The sequence below is a fragment of the Perissodus microlepis genome, chromosome 7, assembly GCF_051167445.1.
Source record: "Perissodus microlepis isolate ML-2025 ecotype Zambia chromosome 7, ASM5116744v1, whole genome shotgun sequence".
In the NCBI taxonomy this organism is placed as follows: Eukaryota; Metazoa; Chordata; class Actinopteri; order Cichliformes; family Cichlidae; genus Perissodus; species Perissodus microlepis.
In genome coordinates, this window is record NC_140467.1 from 40,653,332 (window position 1) to 40,662,369 (window position 9,038).

A 9,038-nucleotide genomic window follows, 5' to 3' on the forward strand; every position below is an offset into this window, starting at 1 on the left:
ATTTTCAGAAACACCAGGACTCAGCTTCATTTAGTCAAAAATGCCTCTTCCATAGCTTCCACATCCTTTTAGTATCTTCTTATTCTTAGGAAAACCCAAATTTACAGGAAGCACCAAATGTGTTGCGATATTTTGGAGATGGTTACAGACAGAAGAGAAGTGGTTAATGATGCAAGAGGGGCTTCTTCTTTGTGTTAACATAATTTCACCACCTTCAGCTCCCACCAGAAAACCATTTGCCAAAGAAACAAAAACTGAGCTCATACGTGCTCTCTCTCAGCTACAAGCCTGCTCCTACATCAGAAGCTTCGTGTGTTTCATGGCTTTAAGTCTGGGTGACGTCTGGGCTTATAAAGCTAAACAGTGAGTGTAAACCAAAGCTAAGTACTTACTGGGAATTTACTTTTCAGAGATTTCTGTTCATTTAATCGGTGTTTACAAGCATGTTGGTCCAGCCATTAAAGCCTACTTACTGTGGGATCCATCGTTGCCTGCTGTGGTTATAAAAAGTCGTTAAAATGTTTGTAAAAAATGTAAAAAAAAAAAAAAAAGAAAAAGAAAAAGAAAAAAAGAAACCAAGATAAATCATTTCAGAACTTTTTCCACATTCAATGTGTCCTATAAGCTATACAATCCTGTTATAAAACAAACCAACATCTCTTAGTTTACTTTCCAGTAGGAGTTTCCTGATGTTAACTTAGTTGCAGCAAAATCCATCGTCTGCGTAAGCATCAAAGGGATCAGTTGGAATACAAAAGAATTTCCAAGACATGAGATGGGTCACGGAAAACAAAGAAGACGGTCATCAGTAAGTGAAGAAAACAGGGACAATATGGCACATTACATAAAAACTGGAAAGCCCCTCCAAAACTGATGAAAAGAAAAGAAGAAAGCTGGTGAGGGAGGCTTCCAAGAGGCCTGCAGCAACATTAGAGAAGTTGCAGGGTCATGTACTATATGTGACAACAAGCTCCATATTCTGTATATACATGAGCCTGGGGGAGTTGGGTTGCAAGATGGAAGCTTTTTCTTATAGAGGAAAAACATCCATTTAGGCTAAATTTTGCAGCAAGTCACTAAAAAGCGTGTGGTCTGATGAGCCCAAACATCTGCTGAACAAGGTAGTGACTATTCTTCTTTAGCTAGAACAGAGGCATCTGCTAGAAAGCTGAAATAGAAGATAAATTTCACCTTTCAGCACACCACCACTACACATGCACCCACGGAAAAACAAAAATGGCTTAACCAGAAGATGATTAAAGCTTTGGAGTGGACTGGTGAGAGCCCAGACCCAAACCCAGCTGAACATCTGTGTGGGGTCCTGGAGTGGGCTGTGCACAGGAGATGCCCTCACAATCTGAAGCACTTCTACAAGGAAGACAGTGCGAATACTACAAAGTTAACAAAGTTAAGACGTGCCACGATGAAAGAAACCTTCCCTAAAACAAGTGAATGCTGTGTTAAAACCAAAAATGTGTTTCCACAAAGAATTAGTTTAACCTCCTAGGACCTGGTGTCCACATATGTGGACATCACATTTTGGATTGTCTCAACCAAAATACTCAATTTTGCTCTACAAGGGCCTGATATCCACTTACGAGGACATTATGCTCCCACTGTTTTATCGAAATTTAAAACAAATGTCCTCATATGTGGATCTCACTTTTGTCAAAAACAAAAATCTGGTAATTCTTTGTTTTTAAATTCATCAGGTCCCAATCAGAACAAATACCAAAGAGAAATTAAAAATGCATGCCATGAAAGAGTTCAGGTCTTAGGAGGTTAAGGGTGTCCATATTTATTTACCAACCAGGTAAAGGATTTCAGTTTTCAGCTGTATTAAGTTACAGGTCACAATAAAGGTGGAAAAAGTTCTGAACTTACTGATCTTGGTCTCACTTTTTATGCACACACACAAAAACAGCCACTGTACACGAGGGTCCCACTAGATGGTGCAATTGCACTTCTCATGCAGGCTCACAGTGAGCGTTAAGGACTTGGTCTGCTACTCAATCCATGAAATTTGATTTACTTGTGTGGCTAATCTGGATTTCAAAAAAAGAAAACATGAACAAAAGCAAGCAATATTTGCTGTGATTCTCTCATTGGGAAGGATTTTATAGCTTCCTTTCTTCTGTCTTATCTTCAAAGTGATTTAATCAGAATCAGAATACTTTATTGATCCCTGGGGGAAATTATTTTTTTGTTACAGTGCTCCATTATAAACCAACATTAACAAGACAGACAATGTTAATTTATCCCCTAAGAAACCCTGATGTTTGCCAAAAACCTGCAGAAACTGAATCAATTAAAGTCACTGATCAAACTGTTGTCACTGTAAATGTAATGGTCCTGTACTGAACTTCATTTAACAAGGAAAAGAGTACATAAAATATCAAAACAGTGGCCAAAAGAGCGCATAAATATTACAGTACAACTATTAGACATCTGGTTTTATGCCTTTTTGTTCTAATTGAAAAAAACTTTCTTTGAAATCAACGTAAATCTATTGATAAGCGATCACTCGCCAGTAACAGTAAAGATCCACTTTGTCCAGTTGTCCCAGAAAATTCTCATCACCCATTCAAAAAAAAACCCAAACCTTGCCCTGAAACCAAACTCAGCCGCTCTACGCTCCACATCACAACAGACCCACAAGTCGCACACACGCAAAACAAGAGTTAACCCCCATCAAAAAGAACGATCTCCTTCATGCGTGCCCCCCTCCTGCACTTCCTCCCTCAGTGTCAACCTCTCAGACCGACAAAGCTTCATCATTTGGTAATTAATATTCTAGGAAAGAGGGGAGCATCAGGAAACAATTATTCAATAATGTATGAATGTAAATGCACACTCCCTCCACACAAAAACACACACATATGCACAAGGGCATATACATCACTGTGATCGACTCTTCCTCTATTCCAAGATCAGATTACCTTCATACATTTAATACAACTGGAGTGAAAGCAATGAATGTGCTGGCTTGCACACAAACGCTCAGAGATTCAGCTGTGATGGGTGTTCTCGTGCAAAAATCCAACGCGGAGCACCGCGGTTTTAGAAGCTCTCGCAAGCTGATAGGCTTTGTTTGCGAACGTGCGTCTTCGTTTATCACATTAAAGCACCAGAAAATTAAAAAAGGTCAGTGTACTCCGAGGTCAGCACGGTGCGTTCACTCAGACTGAGTATTTTAAATATCAATGCAAACACTGTGAGGAGGTTATAGAATTAAAATCTCCTTTAAAAGTTTCTTGTGACAATATATTACATGCATGCAGCTCATGAAAGGAATTGATATGAAACACCCTCACGACAGCACATAGCAGCAAGTTATGGGAACGCACAATACACTACTACAGCTTATGCAAGGTTCTGGACAGCAGGGAAAACCAAAGAGCAGATACAAAAAATGTATTGAAAACAAATAATTTAGAAATAGTCTTGAAGTGGTTTGACGCTACATTTCATCACAAAAACATATCTCTTTTAAATAGTAGATTCAGTAAAAGATGAGCTTGGAGAACAGTGAAAGGGGTCAACCAGGACACCAGAGCTCAAGTATCAAATTTCTTGGCAGTTAAATTGGCACTGTGGGTTCAGTCTCATTGCAAATAGGTCACAGGTTTGATCGAGATGTCAGATTTTAAGCCCCGGACGGTTAACCTAAATGTACAAGGTCACTTGAGGGATTATTTTTTGCTTAGATTACAGTAGTGGACAGTGACAGGAACGATGGAGCCACGTGTGAGTACCCCACTTTGATGTGCCAAAAAGCTTAAAAAAGAAAGAAAGAAAAGAAAGAAATGAAGATGCCACTGGGGTTGTTGAGGTCCATTCTGAATCCTCACTGGAGTCTGGTCACACAACTCCAGTTAATATCCACACACTCTCTGTGCTGGCACTGACCCAGTCTGTTTGGTAATTGGGATCAGATGAGTGGCAGCAAAAGCGAAGCGACCAGGGTTCCTCCAGGACCCGCGGTAACCTGGAAGCATTTATTTTATGGAAAAGATGTTTAGTTAAAGTGCAGCGCAGCAGCCTACAGCCCGGCCCCTCTAATGACCCTCCAGCTCTCTTGCCCAGGCCTGGAGACAGAGCCCTGTGATGGATATGACTGGCGAAACAGGCGCGCACACACACACACGCACACATATGCTTCCAACACTGCGCTATGTGATGGATATGACTGGTGAAAGCTCTGAACACTGCTTCCTGAGTCCTTCACTTCCTTCCTCGCAGGCCTCGGTCAGCCAAGCTGAGCCAGGTTTCACTAGACTAGGGCTGGATTGAGTTGCAGATTAACAGGCTTCCTGTCCAGTCCGTTGGCTGCGTTCATCTGCTTTCCTACAGGTCACTTTTATTGATGACCGAGCAGTGACGTTATTGAGGATGAATGGGTCTCTTCAGGATGGATGAAATGCTGGAGACTGGCCGGGAGTGTGGAGAAAACAGTGTTACCAGCATCAACACTTACACTTTTCCTTTTATCAGCTATTGTCCCTTATCATGAGGATTTACAGAGTACAAACTGGGTTACATTTAGGTCATTGGTAAAATAAAGGCTAAATGTTTTGCAGTTCATTGCAACAGGATTTTTCACTTCTTAAAAATGTCTTAAAGGTGCTGAAAAAATGATAAAATGTAACTTAATGGTCTTAATGACAGATGACCTACTAAAATAGAGCCTTTTCCAAAGGATAGTTTACCTGCTGTGGATATAGTACAATATATACAATATAATATTGTTGTACCACAGGTGGCTCTATTAATCTTTAGATTTGAAAATGGAAGAAAAAAAGAGGAAAAAATTATTTGTTATAACAACATTGCTCAAAAAGAATTTTTTTCATGCTTTCTATTAAATAAACTGATATATCTAGAAACCAAGTCCATTGCCATTCCCTCCACCATCTCATCACTCCAAGCCTCCAGCACCACCCACCCCACACCTCTCATCCTCTCTCCTTCCCTCTCCCTCTCTCCTGCTGGCAGCCGTTGATTACTCTCGTCTCCTGGGGGAAGGCTTAAACTCCTCAGAGATAGTAATATCGAGGGCACTACTGGCTAGTCACTTCAGATCAGGGCGGGGGGAGGAAATGGCGACGGACATAAAGCTAAATATATAATTCCTCCCATGCCGGTAATCACGATGTCCAGACGATTTGAAATGACAGTTTAACCACTTTAGACTGAGGCACGCTTTGTTCAGATTTGAGAACCGGGAGGTGTGTGTGCGCGCAAGTGTGTGTGTGCTGGAACGTCTGGTTGGTCCCTGTGATGGTTGGGGAGCCTCCTCGCGGGTGTAGTAGCTATCCAAAGAGGCCCCGTGTGGTCCTCTCTAAACGCACCGAGGGGGTGGGGCGGCGGCCGCTCCATTGATTTAAAATGGCTCGCAGACCAGACAGGAGCAATTCTGTGAATGACTGACGTGCCAACAGCTCCGGAAGGAAACACTCTCACTACCCAGTATTGGTTTACGTGATTATTAGGATATCCAGCTTCCTCCTAAAATGGTCGATCATTTCCCTGTTAGAGGCAGCAAGAGCGCCCACCTGGATTAAGCCTGAACGTGGTCCACATGCCACCAGGCGCAACCAGGCCTCACGCCACGCAGCCCACCAATTACACACATAAATATTAATAGGCTAATCTGCGCGGATTCTTTTCCTCAGAGCCTGTTAGTACATCCCTGAAAGGGTCAGAGACACTCTAATTCATTTAAATTTTAAGTTCAATTTGCATATGCAGAGATTTTTTTTTCTTCCAAACAGGCTCTCGTTTCCCCCATCATCACATCGCAAGAGGAGCCTGCATTTTGTATTCATACACTGATTGGATCCTTGATGAGATCTTCAGGGTGGCTTCTCACACTCTGGTGCTCTTCACACTCCAGAGGAGATGAGAAGAGAGAGAGGGGAGAAGGAGGAGATGAGAGGTGTGTATGTGGGATCAATCCAATTCTGACTACGTTGAAGTGGTCCGCTCCGTCATCGCCCAACTCCACGTCCTCCTCGTCGGTTTCAGCTGCAGCAGGAGCGCCGCGGCTCGGGCTATAATCAGAGGCGGCACAGAAGGAAGAGAGCAGGCAGAGAGCCTCCATATAATATAGACTCCTGCTCCTTTTTCGAGACATACACGGGCTACACAACATAACAGAATTCATATTACGCTATTGTCACCAGATTCCCTCAACGTGTATGAATAATGCAGGAGACAAATCTGCATGAAAGGTGAGAGAGAAAGAGCACGAGTGTGAGCGCAGGCGAGTCCACACCCAAGCATTTCACATGCACTTTTCAGTCACGCACGCTGGCTTAGTTTTACTTGCACTATATGTCCATGCCCAAATGCATTTTAATGCTTCAGGTCCATTTTCCTGTGATTAAATTAATTGTGTGTTTGGGCTACGAGTTCTGCCAAACGCGGGTGACCTAAAGCTCTGGGCCTGAACACTTCCTGTGCAGACAGAGAGAGGACGGAAGCTGCTGTTCTCGTGCTACGCTCAGACACCAGAATATATATGTTTTTAAAAACAACCTGAAAGTTTTCCCTGCTAATAAACACTTTGAGCACTAAAATGCACTTTTAGTTAATTTACCGTACAGCGTTTTTTCTTTAGCCTCTCTAGGTCTGATGGTACCTGTTCTTCAGGGGTGCTACTATCACAACTAATTGAGTGTCATAGAAAATAACAGCCAAGAATATTTGATAAATAGGCTGAACTTACTAAACCTAGTAAACACTTCACATGTATAAGCCAATGCTAAAGTCTTCACAGCAGCAAGGGTCTACACTTGGCAGCCATTTTGAAATGCTTTTGGGCACTTACCTAGGTAGTTAATTTGAAGCACTATCTAAATAAACATTGATTTCATTGGTCACATAGATGCTTTATGTTCAGTCAAATATCACAAAGATGCTCAAAAACATTGAGCATTTTGAGACTCTAATTTAGTTGCAAAACCAAACATTTTTTCCCTCTTGCTAGTTAAACTTATACCAGCATTTCTGCTGAAATTCTGTCAGAGTTCAGGTTTTTTTTAATGTCGTCACTCAATCTTATATACTGTATGTGTAAATACATGAAACTGTTAGTTAGACATAGTGAATAACCAATACAGAAGCTAACTAACATTAAAAAAAAAAGTTGTGATTATGCTAAAAGTATAGCTAGCAGCTAAACTTTTAGCTAACAATATATTAAAACTAATTCAGTAAATATAGTGAATACCTGCTGAAATACATAGACACTGGCTAAGATTATATCAATTTTTTTTTTAAAGCAATTTAAATAGCAAAAAAAAGAAAGAAACATCACTAAAATTGTTAGCCTACAGTACAAACCTTTCAACCTTTCACAACTTTCATTCTTTACAGAGGAATTCATGAAAGCTAGTTTCCACCACTGAAAAAAATAATTTTGCCATCTGTAAGTCAAAAACTCAACTTACATACCAACTAAAACTTAGATTGAAATAATACATCAAAAATTAAACTTTGCGTGGCAAAGGTTTGTTTGTTTTTTTTAAATACAGAAACAATGCTTCCATTGGTTAAAGCAGTAAGCTAATACTTGTGGACAGCAGAGACGTTTAACAAACAGCACTGGAGAGACTTACAGTAGTATAGATCCAATTATCAGTTTGAATATGAGCAGCCTGGTTTTAGTCCATCAACAGGGCTGTTAGGGTGCAACAGTTGCAAACAGCTTAGCACCTACAGGCTAACTGTATGTTAGCAAACTTCACATTTTCTACTTATATCAGTCATAAAGGTTGTTCATGGATTTTAACTCCTCTGCTGCAGAAATTATTCTTATTTCAGTTGGTTTTGGTACTTGTTCTTGAAAACCTGTTTTTAATAGTCAACACTTTTAAAAAACGTTTTATTTCAGTAAAATGACATTTTTATAAAGGGCGTTGTGAGTAAAAGCAGTGATTTTTGGGTGTGTGTCTGGTTATCTTTTCCTCTGCACACCAGCCTGGGATAAAAGCCTCGGCTATCAAATCAAACGTTTACTGAACTAATTTAGACTTGTATATTTTTGTGAGGAATCGCCAAAGGACACACCAAAGACACAAAGACAAACCTCCGCCGCTCTCGCTCGCACATGAGCGCAGTCTCAAGCACATGCACGCACGTCAAAAGGCGGTGCTAGTAGTAGTAGTAAACATTTGAAAGGAACAGGGGTAATTCACTTGATAAATGTCAACCAAAATGAAGCTATCAGCTGAAAGCAATTTCCTTGTGCTTGCCTGTGTTCTGCGCCAGGAACTTGGGAGATTTTCACCCCTCCATCGATCATGAAGCCTCTGTTTTAGGCCAAGGTACACAATGCCCTCAAATTGCTGACATATGGACCTAGAATCACCACAAAAACCTGCCATTTCCACCCCACCCCTCCTCTGTCCCAACCCAGCCACTCCTCTGCTAAACTCTTGTTTATCCAGTGACTCTGGACTGTTTAGGCCATTAAAGAAAAGCCATTGAAGGAGACAGAGCAAATATAATAACATAAAAAAGTCACAACCTCTAACCAGAAACACAGCGTGGCTACCAAATACCAAAGAGAAATGTGGTTTGTTACTGTTTCTCAATTCATTTTTAATAAGTCTGAAGGCACTCTGATTAAAATGTAACTAGCTGATGCAAAATTGGAGCTCTGTGGTCTGCAATCAACTGTGTAGCTGTAGGACCAAGTGTGTGGGCAAACTTAAAATAAAACCTGTCTGACTTGTGGGCCGCCTGTGACCAGTAGCGGAAGAAGCAAAACAAATCACGATAAAGACGATGACACCGACCACATAATGGCTGTAAACAGCACATACATGAAAGCAGGGTTTGTGTGTGTGAGTGAGTGTCGCTGGGTTTCTCATTCAAACATATGTTGGTTTCAACAGCTATTGCGCTACAGTTCCTGAGTGCAGCTATTTCAAGGCAAAGGCCAAGTGCACAACATTAAAAGCCCTCTCCTAATGGACAATTGTGGTGCCAGGGCCTAGGGGTCTGTGCGCAGGAAAAGTCCATTATCACTC